This window comes from Ursus maritimus, unplaced genomic scaffold (assembly GCF_017311325.1).
Source record: "Ursus maritimus isolate PB19 unplaced genomic scaffold, ASM1731132v1 scaffold_30, whole genome shotgun sequence".
In the NCBI taxonomy this organism is placed as follows: Eukaryota; Metazoa; Chordata; class Mammalia; order Carnivora; family Ursidae; genus Ursus; species Ursus maritimus.
In genome coordinates, this window is record NW_024425564.1 from 1,257,638 (window position 1) to 1,276,718 (window position 19,081).

A 19,081-nucleotide genomic window follows, 5' to 3' on the forward strand; every position below is an offset into this window, starting at 1 on the left:
AACACAGGGTCAGGGGGGCGCCTGGGTAGCATAGTCGTTAAGTGTCTGCCTTCAGCTCAGGGCGTGATCCCAGCGTTCTGGGATCGAGCCCTGCATCAGGTTCCTCCACTGGGAGCCTGCTTCTTCCTCTCCCACTCCCCCTGCTTGTGTTCCCTCTCTCGCTAGCTGTCTCTATGTCAAATAAATAAATAAAAATCTTAAAAAAAAAAAAAAAGAAACACAGGGTCAGGGACCAGGCCTCCTTGAGCCCCAGGGTCCTCCCCTGTAAGATTCTCAAAGAGGAACAGGTGTTCAGAAAGGGTTTGCTCCCTTCTCTTTGGTCCTGTTCCCTGAAGCACAGTGGAGGGTAACTGGGGAGAAGGTGAGGAAGGGGGAGGTGGGAGAGATGTGGGGCCCAGCATCTCACCTTTGGTACCACTTGCTTTAGGCCAGAGTTTTCTCAATCTCTCTCTCTCTCTCTCTCTTGTTGTTGTTGTTGAGAGGGAGAAGGGGGAAGGGGCAAAAGGAGAGAGAGAGAGAGAAATAATCTTAAGGAGGCTCCACACTGGATCTCACAACCCTGAGATCATGACCTGAGCCGAAATCAAGAGTCAGACACTTAACTGACTGAGCCACCCAGGTGCCCCCAGAGTTCTCTTACTCTCCTTGCCTCTCCTTGGGCTAGGGAAGGGTTTGGGAAGACAGACGTGTTCTACAGAGTCCATAAGGCCGGGATCGGGGGAGCCCTCTGGCTTCCACTGGCTGAAGGAGGAAGACAGCTCAGAGGTCTGGAAGTCAGTCATAGAACAAGTCAAGGGAGATAGGGAAGGCTGAAGGCCCAGCGGCCTCCCTGTGGAGCAGGGTCAAGTGGAGAAGAGCTGAGAAGACAGACCCCCATTGGAGGGTCAAAGAGGGATAGAGAACAGAGGTTCTCCGAGCCAGCAGGGCCCTAGTCCTACTAGTCACTGGCCCCTCCCAATCAGATACTCACAGATCCTTCCTGGCCCCACACAGGGACCACAAGATCCCCCCTTCCCCCTACACGTAGACCACAGCAGTTCTGCCCTGCCTTCCCCCAGGTGGTCACCACAAATGCTGATTACAAAAATTATGGGAAAATGTCTGTGGCACAGTGAAGTGCAGAAAGCAGGACACGGCACAGTATGTGCGGTGAGAGCACCGTCGTGTTAAGGATGTTGAGAAGCAAGAGGCAGCAGACGCTGAGAGAACGGGTTCTGGAGCCAGCCCACTTGGGTTTCACTCCCAGCTCTGTCTCTTCCAAGCTGCATGACCTCGACAAGGTACTTGACGTTTCTATGCTTCAGTCTCCTCACCTGTAAAATGGAGATGACTCATACGGCACCGCCCCCCCCCCCAGTGAATTAATCTCAGAAAGCACTTGCCCAGTGCTTCATATCCCTGTAGAACCACTGGGATGGAAACTCAAAAGGGTGCAGACTTTTATCTCTTGGATTTCCTGCTTTATCCCTGCACCTAGAATACCACCCAGCACATGGGAGAGAACAACAAATGATGTAGGAATGAATGTATGAATGTTGGTGGGGAGGGGAGACATTTCCATTCCTTTGTCTCCTTCTTCCCCACTCCTGGAACTTTTGACAGGTCAGATGGCCAAATAGAAAAAAAAAGAAAAAGACTACATTTCCCAGCCTCCCTTGCAGCTAGACATACTCGGATGACTCAATTCTGTCCGATAATATTTAAAGGGAAGTGTCAGATGAGAGCTTCTGGACGTCTCTTTAATAGACAGCACTCAGTCTTCCTCTGGTTGACTGGAAAGTGAGTGTAATGCCTGGAATTGGAGTAGCCATGCTAGACTGTGAGGGGACATTGGTCATGAAAGCCATCTGTCACAGGGCAACAAGATGGTAGGAGACTGGATCTCAGAGGACCAAATGGAGCAGAGCCACCCTATCAGCCCTGGATGCCAGACTTTCAAGAGAGAAAGAACTAAAGCCTCTAAATTGTATAAACCAGTATTTGGGGGCTTACTATTTCCTGAAGCTCATCTCAATCCTAACTGATGCCTCCCCCATCACTGGAAGCTCACAGTCAACTAGGGGAGGCACACAAGGAAACAGACCAACTCCGCCGAGTGACGTGGTAAGGGACATGCACAGGGTGCTTACTGTAGGAAGTACACAGAGGATGGGGGACCACAACCCAACTGGGAGGAGGATGTGGAGGAAAGGGATTTCAAAGAATGGGGAGGAGTTTTCAGGATGGTGGGAGGTGGGGAGAGTGGGGAGAACTCTGGAAGGGGAGGTGAATTTTGTCGCAAGAGACCAGGGAAGGTTTTCCAGAGTGAGATGGAGCCAGACTCTGATGAGAGGGACTATGTCAGGCCAAGGCTGGGAGGAAGGACACTCCTGGCTGAGGAACAGCAAGTGCAAAGGCGAAGAGGCCATGGCTGAGGGACAGGGATAGTCTGGTGTGGTTTGAGCACAGTGAGCATAGGGTTGGGGTAGGAATCATGGAAGATGAGTCACGAGTGTTTTAAACCCTGGTTGGAGTAAGACTGGAAAGCTGTGTACCAGGTGGCTAGTGTTTCAAGTGTGTGATATGTATAAACTCCCTCAACTTCACTACAACCCAATGAGTCAAGCACTCTTAGAATCTCTTCTGCAGATCCGGAAACCAGGCGCAGGCAGATTTAGACCCCTTGCTCCAGACCGTGCAGCCGTGAATGGCAGGGTTCAGGTTGGAGTCTGGGCAGTGGGACTCCTCAGCCCATATGCTCCCCTGAGATCCTGTGCATTCTCTCAGAGCTGTGGCCTTCACAGGGGTTGGTACTCTCAGCCTTTCCCTCCACCTGTCCGGCCACACCACTGCCCGATCCACACCTGGCAACTTCTGCGGGCTCATATCGACGCCTTTCCCACTTCCGGCAATGCCAGGCGGTTTTGGTCTTGGTCCCAAGGGGAAAGGGAGAGAAGGGGCTCCAGGAAGGCCCCGCAAAGTCCAGAGCAGCCAGAGAGAAAGGCACATCTAAAAAGCGGGACCCGGATTTATTCAGACAGAGTCCTTTCATTTTAGGGGGGAGATTTCCAAAAGGAAATATCAAGTATCTTTTTTTTTTTTAAAGATTTTATTTATTTATTTGACAGAGATAGAGACAGCCAGCGAGAGAGGGAACACAAGCAGGGGGAGTGGGAGAGGAAGACGCAGGCTCCTAGCGGAGGAGCCTGATGTGGGGCTCGATCCCATAATGCTGGGATCACGCCCTGAGCCGAAGGCAGAGGCCCAACTGCTGTGCCACCCAGGCGCCCCAGGAAATATCAAGTATCTAATCTCGTTTGTACAATAGGGAGGTAACGACACGCTAATGCTTTTCTTACATGTTCTCATTTATCCCCTCACATCAACTCTATGAAGTTCCTACTCTCACCCTCATTTTACAGACAAGATGAGGCGCAGAGATGGTAAGTAACTTGCCTGAGGCTGCCCAGCTCCTAAATGACGGAGCCGGTCTGTGTGACCCCCAAGCCCACTCTCAGTCTCCAGGCTCTTACAAGTTCTCTGTCAGAGATCTTTACATCCGAGACAGAATTCCGTTCAGATGCTGCTGCCTCTTCCCTCCGCACCCTCCCCTCCCATCTTGCTACCACAATCTGTAGTCAACATATGCCTCCAAAAGGCGACAAAGCCACAGACGTCCTCAGAGGTTTAAAAAAAAAAATGTAGTATTATTATGCAAGAGCTGAGAGAATCATTGCTAGAAACACCCTTTGCCTTACTCAGTCCTGGCACGTTTGGAAAACCCGTCCTAAAACAGGAATCTGAGTGCCTTCGGGCACCGAAGACCTTGGACTGGTCCTCCTGCATCCCCTGCCTCAGGGAAGGAGGCCCCTTCAATCCGCGCGGAGCCAGGGAAGGGCCCCTCCGGACCTGATGGAGACGCGCGCTTCCTGGCTCCTGGCCCGGATTTGCAGGAACCTCTCCGTGGGGAGAGGCCCAGAGCAGGGGTGCGGAAGCGTGGCACCAGTGCAGGGGAGGGGGGGGAGCGCTCACTCACAGCGCGGCATGCCTTGGTCCCCAGGGCCACCCCCCTCACCCACTGGCCTCTGTCCCCCCGCCCCCCGGTCCCCTGGTGCCCCACTGCCCAGCCGGTGGCCGTCCAGGGCTTTGCGCCGGCTCGAGGCCGGCCTGCTCTGGACCTTGTGGCGTTTTAGGCCCCCAGCTTGAGGCTGACTGATGGCTGGCAGCTGGGCGGCCCACACGTCTGGAGTTCTTCCCGGGAGAAGCCCCAAGTACAGCCCAGTAAATCAATAAACAAATTAATAAGCAAATACTGCTGTCTGCCCAGCTGAACTGGGACTCCCGGGCGAACAGATTTCAAATGAACAACAGACGGCCACAGGGCATGCCGGGAACCAGGGCACCATTTCTGGGTGGAATTTTCAAACCCCCCTCCTTGCTCCCAGGACTAGAAACAGGGTTGGGGCGGCAGCCAGCCGGGAGCAGAGCGGGACAGAGGCTGGTATGGAGGAAGGCCCCTTTCCATCCTTCGTCCTCCCTTGCTCCGGTCCACTGTCTCCTACAGATAGAAAAGGCTGGGTGCACAACTGGCCGCAGCTTTGATCTGGGTGCCACGGCTGATGATGTGGGTGACAAAGGAGCCCTGAATCACAGAAGGCACTGGTTAACGAGTTGGCCCTTTATGGCTGACCCGCAGCTCCTTGCAGCAGTGGCAGCAAAGGGGCCTCTGTTCACTTCCTGGAAGGGCCTGCGCAGGGAGGAGGAGGGCCCAGCAGCCAGAGGGAAGCAGGAGCCTGCGGTAGGGGCCGGACCCCCGCAGGCGCCACCGTCACCCCATTTGTAAGAAAGTGTGCAAGTAGGGTGCCCATGCCTGGGGAAGACCGTAACTCCAGCTCTGGCAGAAATCTCCGTGGGGCCAGGGTCAGGGCGCAAACAGACATGCCTGGACAGCTGAAAATAGACTCAACCGGACCTCCAGAGAATCTCCAGCCAGGAGGCCTGCGGCGCCCTTTTCTGAAAGGGCCTCCAGAATGCTCGTGTCTTCTCTTTTGTGCTCACAAATGCCACCCAATCGCAGCGAGGCCACCGAGGCTGAATAATAAGGCAGAGAGTGTGTCTGCCTGGGGCGCTGGCCTCTGGGCTGTCTGCCAGGGCTGTCAGGCCGCCCAGACTTCAATACCAACAGAGCTAAGGGACACGAAAACAGCTCCGGTGAAGGCTTGGAAGCTGGGGAGGGAAATGACCTGTCTTGTGAAGTGACAGAGTTCAGTTTGCCCGAGGCCTTCTGATGTGAGGCTGTCGGGAGGAGGCCCGTGTGGACAGGCTCTCCCCCACCGGGTGGGCACTAACAGTGCCCACAGTCAGCAAAACGGACCTTGTAAGCGCTGCCCTGCCTGGTTGCCTAGGGCTCGTGCTGCTCATGAGCCTGGGCCCACCATTTCTTTCGCAGGCACTGGGGAGGGGTCTTGTCCAGCTGCTAGAGCTCTCAGCGAACACTCTTCAGAAGGGAGGGAAGGCGCCGGCCCAAACACCCCAGGACGCTGGGAGAATTCCGATGACGCAGTGCACCTGCTGACAAACCTCCGATGATCCGCCATCGGCTCACAGAACAATGTCAAGGCTCGTGAACATCCCGGTATTCCTCGGCTCATTCGGTCATAGGGTGCCTGCTCCGTCCCAAGCCCCTTTCAGGAAGGTGTCCAGGTGGTGGCAGTGAGCAAGACAGACATGTTTGCTACCCTGCCTGAGCTTGCAGTAAGAAGGAAGCCTGGCTTCCAGATTCAAAGGTGCGCTGGGGTGGACAGGGTCCTCTCCAGAGGGAGGGTGGGATTTCAACAGGGCTTAGAGGCAGGCTGGGATCGGCTAGGGCAGAATGTGTTGCAAGGGTGGGGAGGAGGCTGGCAAAGGGCGGAGGCCAAGGTCAGCCAGTCAGGGAGAAGAGGAGGCCAGGCTGCCCAGAGGGTGAGGGGGTGGGGCAAACATCAACCTCTCCCTCTTCCAGGCCAGGGGGAAGGACAGAGGGCCCAGCCCCAGGGCCTGCCTCCTGCCTCCCAGACCACTTGCCTGAGGGACCACCTCATTAACTGGCACGCCACGGCCCGCTAGGCCAGGCCTGGACGGGTCCCACACCAATCGCCACACGAGAGGAGGAGAGCAGGATTTGAAGGAAATGCGAGAGGAAAAATCAGGCCCCAGACAGCTTCCTTGCCGGCCCCAGGGAAGCTAACAGAAGCTCCGTAGCTGTGGAGCACAGACCCAGGGGCCAAATCCTAGCTCTGCCTCTTACTAGCTGTGTGGCCTTGGGTGAGTCCCTTCCCCTCTCTGTGCCTCAGTCTCCTCATCTGTGAAATGAAGGTGCACATAGTACCAATGTTCACGGGTTGTTGTGGGAATTAGATGAGCTCACGTACATGAAGTGCCTGGAGCAGCCTCCAGCGCCTAGTAAGAGCTGTGTAAGCGCGACTGGTTGCTCTGAGGGAACAGGCAGCTGGGCCTCCTCCCGAGGCAGGTGCGCTGGGCCCCGCCACTCCGGCAGGGTGGGCAAAGGGAGAAAAGAAGGAAGAGAAGAAAGCGGGACAAGCGGGCCTGGAACAACAGGCTGCTGTAGCCTTTCGGAGGAGCCATGGCAGACTAGTGGGGACCCGCTGGGCTCCGACGTATGCGTGTGCGTGTGCGTGCGCGTGCGTGTGTGAGACACAGATTTTTGTTCGGTCGAATGCACTGATCTTAAGCGTACAATGTGGCCAGTGTTTACTTACGTTTACACTTGTATAATCACTACATAGGTCAGGATAATATTTCCATCACCCCAGCATGTTCCTACAGGGACAATGGCCTTTAACACAGTCTTCATCCAAGCAGGGAGCCCACACCCCAAGGAGGCATGAATCTGTTGGGGTGCCACTTCTATTTTGTCTCAGTCTTTTCGATTCGGCTTCGCGTGCGCACCGTTCAACGCGTGTAATACGTTAGCGCCCCCGCCCGTGTTCAGGGTTAATAGATAAGCATACATTTGCTGGGGGTATGAGCCGAATATCTCTCCTGCGTGTCCCCTTGACTCCCTGGGCCCTCCTCCACCCTGCCCTGAGGCTCCCTGCCCTGGGGTTTCGGGTAAGATTTGGCTAATGGGAGGATGGCAGGAGGACCGGCCAGGGAGGGAATTTATTCTCAGGCCTCCCTCCCTGCGGGGCCGCCTCAGATGGCTGTGTCCCTCGCGGGGCAGCTCCTCACAGGTTGGCTCTCTCGCTCCAAATTTTTTTTTTTTAATTTATTTGACGGAGAGAGAGACAGCCCGCGAGAGAGGGAACACAGGCAGGGGGAGTGGGAGAGGAAGAAGCAGACTCCCAGCAGAGGAGCCTAATGTGGGGCTCGATCCCAGGACCCTGGGATCACGCCCTGAGCCAAAGGCAGATGCTTAATGACTGAGCCACCCAGGCGCCCCCTCACTCCAAATTTAGACAATCATTCCCTCCCCTTCCTCCTGTGGATGGAAGGGTGGCCTTTGCTGTGCTTACCACACAGTCCCTTGTGGTTCCTTTATGTATAAACTTCCTTGGATTACCCTAATTTGAATATGACATCTCTTTCCTGCCGGGACCCTGCCTGCTACACAGGCACATCCTCAAAACTGTTTTGCCCATGGGGGTATGAGCTGAAAACATTTGGAGATCACTGTTCACTGCGTAGTCATTTGCCCAGAAGTCTGGGCCCATCAGGGCAGTCTTCCTTTTCCCAGAGGAGAGGTGAGGGCGACTGTTTCCAGCGCTTGCTGCCCCCAGCTCGGAAGCCCCAGGTGCTCAGTCTGCTTTTGGAGATGGAGTTGACCGAACTCCCCCTTGCGGCTCACCGGGGGTTCCTCCAGCCGGGAGACTTCACCCAGAATCACCCTCCGGCTCACCCAGCTGCCTCTGAGTCTGCATGTCCTGTCAGTGAGGGGAGTTTGACAGTTTGCTTACAGAGATACAGGCAGGGTTTAGGGAAACCCACAAGGGGCACTGCAGGAGCTCAGGGCTGGCGGAAGTGGACAGCCCCTGAGGGCGGGGGCTGTCTGACACGGGTAACTGTGGGTCAGGGACACGACCAGCCCACGGTAACCTCGCCAGGAGGGAACCGGGCTCATAAACTCCCTGTCCTCACTGGGCCCTTGGATGCATCCAGAGACAACAGCTTTCCGGGCCAGGCAGCGGGGTGTGGAAAGGCGGGGCTCGGATCTAGAGGGACAAAGGGAAGGTTTCCTGCCCAGCACCAGACATGATCTCTGCTCCCAAAAGGCTTTGCTGCCCCCGCCCAGGGCCCCTGGTCCCTCAGGTACTCAGCGGGACCAGAGCCCAGCTCCACACAGCCCTCCAGGTACACGGAGCGGGAGGGACTCTCACCCCAAGCAGAGGCTGGAGGCGTGAGTGGAAGGTTGGAGGAAGAAGTCTGAGCCTTCCCGGCAGGCCGGCGGAGATGGCTAAGCGGTGATCTGGCTCACTCCAGGCCTGAGCCTGCATCCAGCACGGATACGGACGGACTCTCTCTGATTCCGCACAGCCTCAAAGAGAGGAAGCGAGGGAGAGGGGAGGCCACAGATAAAAACGCTGCTGCCTCCAGCAAGCCATTTAGGAAGAGCTCCTGAGCCTTTGTTCGCTGCAAATACACAGAACTGGTTCTCGTTCTGCCTGGAGCCAGGGTTCTGGTGTCTATGGCTGGGAAGGAGAGGGGAGGGGGGTGGGGAGAGGCAGCTGGCAGAGAAGGGGGAAGGGAGTTCTCTCTCCCTCAACCCTGGGAGAACTCGGACCCCTCAGACCCAGCTTGCTTCTTTCTGTGTAGCTCTGGGCAGGTTCCTGCCTTTCTCTGGGCCACAGAGTCCTCATCTGGAAGCGGCAATCATAGCACCCTCTTCCCGGGGTTCTTGGAGAAATCAATGCGACAACACGTGTGCAAGCATATGTTCCTCACCAGAAGACACGGAGGATGGTGGGCAAGTGCCATTTTATGGAATACCCAAAAGGAATACTCATCTCTAAATATGTCTTGTTGAAATAACAGAACCTTTCCCCCGCCCCCTTTGGGTTTACCGAGTGTCTTCATGCCCCCGCCCCCCACCCCACTTTGTGGGCTGCGCTGGAGCACGGGAGAGGAGAGGGGGCCCGCAGCTGGGCTGGAGAGCAGACACACGTGCGCACAAAGCATGGGAACTCCGGGGGTGAGGGGACACAAGTTCGGGGAATGGCAATTCTGGGAAGGGGGAAATTGGGCCAGAGGGGGCAGGGAGTGTGGCTAAGTGGTGCTCGAGTCAGCGTTCCAGGTGAGGGGAGCCTCCCAGCTAGAAACAGGAGCCTGGAGCAGGAACAGCCCCCAGGAAGGAGGCAGGACGGGGAGCTCCGTGTGCTGGGGGGAGCTGGCGGGAAGGGCCACATACAGGTCCTGGGACAGTCCGTGCTCTCAAATACCACACCACATGTCTTCCCCCCCCTTTGGTAAAGATTTATTTATTTATTTGAGGAGAGGGAGGGGCAGAGGGAGAGAATCTTCAAGCAGACTCCCAGCTGAGCACACACCCCAACACCAACACTGGGCTCGATCTCATAACCCTGGGCTCACTACCTAAGCTGAAACTAAGAGTTGGACACTTTTTAAAAAATATTTTATTTATTTATTTATTTATTTATTTATTGAGAGAGAGAGCAAGAGAGAGCGAAACAGTATGAGCTGGGGAGAGGCAGATGGAGAGGGAGAGGCAGACTCCCCGCTGAGCAGGGAGCCCAATGCGGGGCTTGATCCCAGGACCCTGGGCAGATGCTTAATCAACTGAGCCACCCAGGTGCCCCGCCATACCATGCTCCTTGATAACCACAGAGGTAGAGACCCTACCGTGGAGAAGCCTCTCCAAAGCTTTGTCCCTCTTGCTATCTTTCTGCTACTTCCTCTGAGCAAATCTCCATCCCTAAATTAGTCCAGCCATCCACTTTCATTCTCCAGACTGCTGGTGTCTAACAGAGGAAGTTACTCCTACTTGTTAGTCTTGGAGTCCCTACAAATTCATTCACTCATTCATTCATTCATTCATTCACTCACACATTTATTCATTCAACAAATATTTATTGAACATCTACTACTTATGTTCACTATTTTAGGCCCTGGGGGATACATCAGTGAATGACATGGAGCCGTGTCCTAAGGTAGAGAGACAACAAACAAAATAAATAAGCAAAATATATAGGAGGTGTTATGGAGGAAAAGGAAGGAGAATAAGGGGACTTGGGAGGGAGGTCAATTTAAAGAAAGAAGCCAGAGAATATGTCATCAGGAAAGTGACTTCTGAGTGAAGACCTGAAGGGAGCGAGAGAGGAAGCCATGAGGGCACCTGGAGGGAGAGTATTCCAAGCAGTGTCAACAGCAGGTACACAGACACTGAGATGGGCATGTGCCTGGCATATCTGAGCAACAGCAAAAGGCCAGTGTAGATGAGGTAGCCTGCACAAGGGAGAGTAATAGGAGGTGATGACAGAGTTAGTGTGGGGATCCAGTTGCGGAGGACCTTGGAGGATTGTAAGATCCTCACCCTCAACCAGGCCCTTAAGGTGGCATTTGGTTTCCCTTTTTCAAGTCACAGTTGAGTTATTTCAAAATTTCAAATCAATCAGGGTGCATTTGGCAATTAGGTTGTGTTTGAAAAACCAATAGTCAGTGGCTCAGGTCATAGGATATATATATTATGTACTGGAGAAGTGTCTGAAGGTAGTGGGTCCCCAAACTCATTTAACAGGTCACAGATGTCATCACGCCCTCAACCTCTTCCTGTTTATTCATTCTGCCACCCTCAATGTGTCTCCTCACGGTGACAAGATGGCTGCTGCAGTTCCAAGCCTCACACCCCCTCCCAACAGTTTCCCAAGTAGAAATGAAAGGCTTGGGCAGAGAAAAATGTATGTGTATGGTGAGAAGACAGGAAGACTTTCTTCTCACTTATGTCTCTTATCACGGAGGAAACAGTTTCCCAGAACACCCAGCAGACTTTTTGTTTCATTGGCCAGGATGGGGTCATATGTCTACTCCTAGGCCAATCACTGGCAGAAGCGAATAGATGAGCATAAGTGATTTGTACCAATCATGATTCATCTTGGACCTGAGCACATTGACTGGTGGAGAAAATTGGGGCTCTTTTAGCAAAGAGGGGGAGGAATGCTGTGCGTAGGTACCAGGTAGTGTCTTCCATGCCCATCCCAGGCCCCGCTGCACCCTTTCTGGAGCACAAAGAAAACAAAGACCTTCAGGCTCCCTCAACCACCCACCTGCCCTCCCACCCCATCTGCGATCCCTTCGCCTGTACCCTGGAGCCCAGCCCTCAGGGTTACCACTCCATTGAACTCATCATTGTTCTTCCTAAATCAGCCACTCTACCTGGTTTTCCTGTCCCAGCAAATGGCAACACCATCCTCTAGTCCAAGACAGAATTGCATGCTGGTAATATGTCAATTGGTGAATTACATGACTAGAGAATGTGATGCAAACAGAGCTTCCAAATGTACTTGTATGGTTTAGCTTGGCCTCTTGCAGTCTTGCTATTTGCTGTGAGAAGAGCAAGTTCCCAGCAAGCTGTTGTCTCTTCAGCCTGAGTCCCCAAATGAGAGAGACATGAAGCAGATGTGAATCTGAACAGAATCACCCCAGCTCACCTAAAATCCTATGAGCAAGAAGTAGATGTTTGTTGCTGTAGTCACTGAGATTTCCTAAAGGATTATTTGTTACACAGCATGATTGCTGCAGTAGCTGACTAATGGACATTTAAGTGGTTTCCAGTTCTTGGCTATTGCAACAAGGCAAATGCTTATAATATGTCACTTCTTGTGCCAGTGTATCTTCAACTTTTCTAGTTAGTGCTGATTTGTTTTCCAAAATTTTGTACTAATTTACACTCCACCAACAATGTATCAGAGTTTCCATGGCTCCATGTTCTTGCCAACACTTGGTTTTGTCAGGTGTCTGCTGATCTGATAGGTGTGAAACTGCATTGTCTGTCTAACTCTTATTCATTTTTCCCTTCCTCTGAGCCTCCTTCCCTAACTCCCTAGTCTGAACTAGGTCTGCATTCCGAACACATCCCTAGCTCCTTACGCTTGCCTCCCTCACAGTGCTGATAACATGGCATTGCATTTATCTTTTAGTCTCTCACCAAACAGAGCCCGTGTCCCCCAGCCCCAGTCTAGAGATCAGCACTGAATAGGCACTTAGTAAAGAACTTTTGAATGAATGTTTGATGAGAAACTTTAATCAAGCTGGTCAGTTCTTGAGTGTATGAGATGAGACAACTGACTCGTCACAGGTACGAGGTGTGTAAAATGTCAGAGACTGATTGCTTTTCATGTGGGTATCTGACTTGGGCTTTGAATGCTGCTGGTTTTCACACTGACAATGTGATCAGATCAAGGTGACTCTCAGGAGACTAGCAGCAGCTACAGAAGTGAGTGAAAGCTAAACCCAATGTCTTGTGAGAAAATGTGATCTAAAAAAAGCAGGTAACGGTAAATAGCTAGAGTCTACTATTGTTGCACACTATTCTAAACACTATATACATGTATGGAGGCTTTCAACAGCCCTGTGGGGGCAATAGCAGAGGAGGAACCTGAGAAAAGCAACTTGCCCGAGGTACACAGCTGGTGAGTGGAGGACCTCGACTGGTTTGAACTCAAGCAGTCGGCTTCAGAGCCTGAACTTTTCATCACCATTCTCTGCCGCTGTTCTGGAAACCACACATACCCCCAAGGCAATTGCTTTAAGAGATCATGGAACTTGGCACCTCCCAGAGATCCCTTGCCTGAAACGCTGAGAACCCCTTTGGATGGCATGGCTGTGTTTGATATATTTGAGGTCATATTCAAAGGTCAGTGTTCTGAGCGATCCTTGAAAATGCATCTCTGCTGCCAGTCAGAGTGGCGGAAAGAACACAGACCTGGGAGCCAGGAGACTTGGGTTTTAATCCACTCTTGGCCACAGTCTTAGTTTAGGTTATTTTTGTTACAAGAAGAAAAAAATAATAACTTAAAAATTCCCAAAATGAAGAGAAAAGCCATATTATAAGGGTTGGGTGGTGCTGGTGGGAGACCCAAGTGTTGATCCAAGACTTGGTGCATTGATAGGACTATTCTGCGCCTTCCTCTCTGGGCTTAAGACCAGCATCTCATTCCAGGGTCAAATTCTTGGCTGATGAAATCTGATTGGTCCAGCTTCAGTCAGGTGTTTTCCTCAGGTCCAATCAACTGTGGTGAGTAAGGTAAGATCACCTAAACTTCAGGCAAGGGGGATCATTGTGAGCTAAGCAGAGATCTCTGGAAGGTGTCTACTAAAGTTGCAAATTCTCTGTAGACCTTAGCGAAGCCATCTTCCCTCCTGGGACTCAATTTTCTCATTTGTGTCTTGTTTACCATTATATTTGCTATGCCTGGCACACAGTAGATGCTTAACAAATGTGTGTTGAATGCACTAATGGGATCAGGCCATCTCTATATTACCTTCTGATTCTGATAGTCTGTCTTCTAGGATGCTTATATGTGAGCTGTGGGGGTTGAGAGCTGACAGTGAGGAAGAAGAGGGAGAGGAGGGTGGACAGACACTGGCTGGAGGTGCCCAGGGAAGCCAATTTAAGCAGTCCTTTCTCTGGGCATCTTTCCAGTGTCAATCCTCTGTCCTCACCAAGCAGACTTCCGGACAGAATTCGGCTTCTCTAATGGACTCTGCCCCTGGAGAGTTAGTGCCCTTTATAAGTTACATTGTTTCCCTGACAATAGCCAGCGCAGTGTCCTTTGGTAAACATGGTTTTAAAGACATGGCCCTGGATTTTTTTTTTTTTAACCCTGGATTTGACTCCAATGTCTAGAATCCAGACTCTTCCAGTTATTATGTGACTTGGGTGGGTCACTTAACCACTCTGCACATCAAAGTCTTCATCAGTCACACAGATATGAGAATATTTGTTCTTCCTCACTCTTGAGTGAGCTTGAGGGATATTGCATGTAAAATTATCCGAAAATAATTGAACTACATTTACGATGTGCTTACTAGATGCTAAGCACAGCATTATATGCTAAAATGGAGGATTTCATATAACCTTCACAAGAATTTTAGGATTCTGCTGTGATTATCCCCATTTTTCATAAATGAGGAAACTGAGGCTCAGAGGTTAAGTAACTTGCCCAAGTTCGTGCAGTTGACGAGCTACAGAGCCAGGTTCAGAGCCATTCTGAACCACTAAGCTCCATAGTCTTTGTTAATGCCCCAGCTATAGACAGATGCTTGACAACGTGGTGGCAATTATTACCAGAGCCTAAGCCCCGTTGGTCAAGCTTAACGTTGAGTTTCCTGACCTGAGACCTAGGAAAACAAAACTGGGACTTCAGAGAAACAGAACTTCAGGGTTTCTTCTCCCAGGGGAAAAAAAAAGCCTAGAAAATATATGAATTAAGAAATCTCTAGGCTGTAAATGAAAGAAACTCAGCTCAAACTAGCTCCCTCAAATGGGGAGGTTCATTGGCCTCCATCCTGGGAGGGGGTGAGGGAGCAGAACCTGGAAGCTGAGCTCCGCGCATCTGCAGGGCACTCTCTCTCCCTGCCTCCCATAGTTGTGCTTTGTGCATGCTGCCTGCCTTCTCTCATACTTCGCTTGAGCTGCTTCTCCTGGAAGAGAGTACTACCACCAGCACTTCCAGGATCACATCTCAACAGCTCCACAACCAGAGCTGAGGTGGGCTTTCATTTCCCTGCTAGAGACTAAGAATCTCACTGAAGCACTCCATTGGCTCAGTTCAGGTCATGTGTCCTCTCCTCTGAGCCAATCACGACAGCCAGGAGCATGTGGTGCTATGATTGGCTGCCCAGCTTGGGTCACATGCCACCCATGGGAGCAATGGGAGTGGTAGACAGTGCAAATGGCAACACAGATATGGACTGGAGGGAAGGCGGGTAGAGCTCTGAAGCCAGTGGGCACCCCGGTTTGTCTCCTTTCCAGTTGGTGACTCCAAACTTGGTTTCCTCCTTCGCAATCCACATGTAATAATTAAAGTCACCTGGGGGGCTGTTAGTTTCATATTCTTGCCTTTTTCTTCGAAGGTGTTCAGGTGGTCTTCTAGATAGATGGGGGAGTGCAAGCCACCCCGGTCACGGATGTGCCTCAGCTTCCTTGCCTGCAAAATGGGGCCGATCAAACATCTGCCCAACTTCCCCTACAGGGGTGTGTGAGGGTCCACAGAGCTAATGGATGTGAACTTGCTTTAGAAAGAACAAAGTGCCATATTTACAAACACAGGATGTATTTATTGATTTATTTAGGCTCCTTTGTGTTCCAAAAAGCTTTGAGGTAGTTTACCAAGATGCACACGATACAGTGGGATAAAAATAGATGAAGTGATAGAGCAAAGGGAAAACAAGGGTAGAAGAATAAAATAAAGCCAGGGACGATGCTGGTACCTGGAAACCTGTGCTCTAAATTCCTGAACAAGCTCAGATCTAAGCTTCCTCAGGAACAAAAATGCGGGAAGCATGATCAGTTACAAAAGGTATAGCAGCCATTAAGGTAGAAACAGCACGACAGGGAAGGTCGCATAGCTTATCTTGGCACTAATTATCTGATCAAGAGGATATTATGGATATCAACATGTTATAGATATGCATATTCAACAATATTTGGATTTCCGTCCTTTTGTTTTCACGATGTCACTTGACATCTACTTCAGGGTCTCATGTGGATTCATCATTTATGATTTGATTTCATTTAGCTAAAAGCCAGATACCAATTAAATAGCAAGCAAAAACATCCCTTTCACCTCCTTTGGCTTTCTTTTTCTGGGAAAACGAGATCGGGTGCACAGAGTGGTACACGAGTTCCCCAGCAAAGTACAGGACAAAAAAGTTCGAGCATCTTAGCTTCGCTGAAACATATAAAAATCACCAAGACATAAAACTGATCCAAGCAGGCCATAAAGACACCGCTGCCTTTGCCTGAGAACTGGGGCTATAATCTGCTGTCCTGGAGCAAACTCCAAACATAAATCAGCCTCCACTGTATTTTTAACCACCTACGAAATCCTTCATTTCCTGCCTGAAATGCTTCTGACAGTGAACGATTCCACTCTCCCCCACTCCTGCTCTGAGAAGGTGCCCTCGAGGCAGTGGTGGGAAAGGGAGGGCTGGGGTCCCAGGTCCAGGCCCCTCAGGTCAGGCAAGCCAAGGATGGAACAAGGGGTAGAAAATCGACCCAACGGTCTCTGTGACAAATAAGCCAGGGCCGTGGCTAGCCTACACAGCGATTTTGTGCAAAGGTGAAAGGGTGACCCTGTAGGCACAGGAAGCCCTTTGGGGTCCCACCTGGGGTGCCCTCTTCCTCATCTTCACCTAACCAAATCTCTCCTGTCCTCCGGGACCCATAGCCTCCGCAAAGCCCACAGCATTTCTCTTTTTTTCTGAGCTCCTAATGCATCAACAGTACGTACCAGACAGCTCGCATTTAATTATATGATGTCTGGTGTTCGCTATTTCATGTTGTCAGTCTGTCTCTCTAACTAGATTGAAGCTATCTTGAGGGTAATGATTGGTTCTTATTTTATATGTCTGCCTTACAGCCAAGGAGGGCGCCTTATGTCTAGGCACTTTACATATAACAAGGTCATTAAAACAGAATCTTAGGGTGTCTAAGCTGTCTAGTTCTCCCTCCCCCTCCCCATCCCCATGCCCATTTCACAGATGAGGAACTTGAAAACCAAAGAGGAAGCTTTATCTGCCCAAGGTCATGCAGTGAGAACCCGGCCTGGCCAGGAATGAACCCATTCTCCTGTCTGCCAATGCAGAGCTTACTCCCTTAAACACTTAGCTCTAAAACTCTCAACTAGAAAGACGGACAGACAGCTGGCCCACAGTAATCGATATGCCTGTGGGCAGAGTTTCCAGCACAAAGCCAGGCCAAGCTGCAGCAGGCTCACCAAACAGCCTCCGTGGGAATCAAAGCTGGTCTTTGTATGCACCAGGGGAACGAAAGGACCTCAGTGGGTCACCTGGGGCTTTTCAGCCTCACCACACCACGGGATCATGCTGTCTGTAATGTGTGGGCACATGAAACCCGTGACTGCTGGTCTCAGCAGGAAGAACGAGTAGAGAGGTGGAGAGAGCATCACAGAGAGACACTTGTGTATGTCGGGGGCTGCCTTTTGCAGTGAACCACTTGATAGCCGGAAACCACCCAAGTATTTGCCCCAAACTCCTAACAACAGCTACTTTACGACAGTGTCAAAGCTGGTCCAAACCAGTATCAAAATAATAACAACGGAATACAAACGGCAACAGTTGCCAAGCGAAACCCTCTACTGGAAAACTGGCAGCAGCTGCCTGAGTCCTGCTGGGTCCCTGGTGGTCGTTCACAACGCACAGCACCGACCACTTAGTAACTCTCATGATGACCCTACAAGCCTGGCCTCACGAGCTCGTTCCGCTTTGCAGGCACGGGAAATTATGGTTCAGGAAGTGTAAGTGTCTTGTCCCAACTCACACCACTGCTAAGTGGCAGAGCTGGGGACTGGAGTCCGGGTCAGTCTCCCTCACTCCCCTTACGCTACAACCCACATAGGCTCTTATTCCAGCCCCATTTCAAGTATTAGTCTCCTTATCAGAACCATTGGACAAGGTTTGGTGTGGAAAAGCTGAGGCTCTTCCAGAGAACGATGACAGCTTGCCCAATATTTCGCAGGGGAGTAGGGGAGAGAAACAAGAGACCGAAGCCCACTTAGATCTCCGTGGCTTTTTCTTGGTGCCAAACAAATGCATAAGAAGCCACTTCTAAAAGAACACAGTGTTTTTCCCTCTCTTCTCACCTCCCCTGGGCCTGTGCCTATGATAATTGGGAAGTACAAAGTCTGGTTTTTCTGGGATTGGAACCAATGCTGTGAAGCGTTCTGACAATAAATGCTGTTGATTGACAGTTGATGGACAATGTTCTTGAGCAAGTTTTTCCTGTGCTGGGTGTTAAGCTGAGAACTGCTCTAAACAACTGCTCAACAGCCTGCTTCCTGTTCAGACAGAATTTACTACGTTTTCCCTCTGTGGGCCTCAGTCAGGCAGCCAGGCGAGATGATATCTCAGGTCCCCTCCAGCTCCATTACTCAATGACTATATCAAGAAGAGAACACAGATCTGAAAACATTCCCCTCCCACCCCCCAAACACTGAGTCAGGGTTATCACTCACACACAGAAACGCAAGCTCCAATAGAGAGGTAACTAGTCAGAAAATAATGTGTTTGATTCTGGTATCATACCCTTTGACCCAATAATTCCACTTGTGTGAATTTATCTTAAAGAGCTATGTACACAAAGATGTTTGCTTTGGCATTATTTGGAAGTAATATCCCATAGAATAATGTCCAATATGAGAATGTACGACTCACCTGGCAGTATATACAGCTATCACAAAAGATGATTTGGAAGACATGAGAAAATGTCTATGACTGTTTGTTGTTTTTTTTTAAGATTTTATTTATTTATTTGACAGAGAGAGAGAGAGCACAAGCAGGGGGAGTGGCAGAGGGAGAGGGAGAAGCAGGCTCCCCACTGAGCAGGAAGCCCGACGTGGGGCTCGATCCCAGGATCCCAGGATCATGACCTGAGCGGAAGGCAGACATTTAACTGACTGAGCCACCCAGGCATCCCTATGACTGGTTTTCAAATTGTAATTCAGTATCCATTAATGGGTCAGGAAATAAACTTAATAGGTCTCCTGCCACCAACTCTTTTTTAAAATGAATTAGACTAGAATAGAAAATAGAGTACATCACAGGTGGTAAAGGTGTTTATCAGGAAATCAGTTTCAGTTATATGGATAACTGGGCTAAAATACCCATAGTATTTTGCATCATAGGGGGTCACAATTAAAACATCTCTAAAGGGGGCGCCTGGGCGGTTAAGCATCTGTCTTTGGCTCAGGTCATGATCCCAGAGTCCTGGGATTGAGCCCCACATCGGGCTCCTTGCTCAGCAGGGAGTCTGCTTCCCCCTCGTCCAGCTTGTGCTCTCTCTCTCAAATAAATAAAATCTTAAAAACAAAATGAAACAAAACAAAAAAATCTCTAAAGACATAGGTCT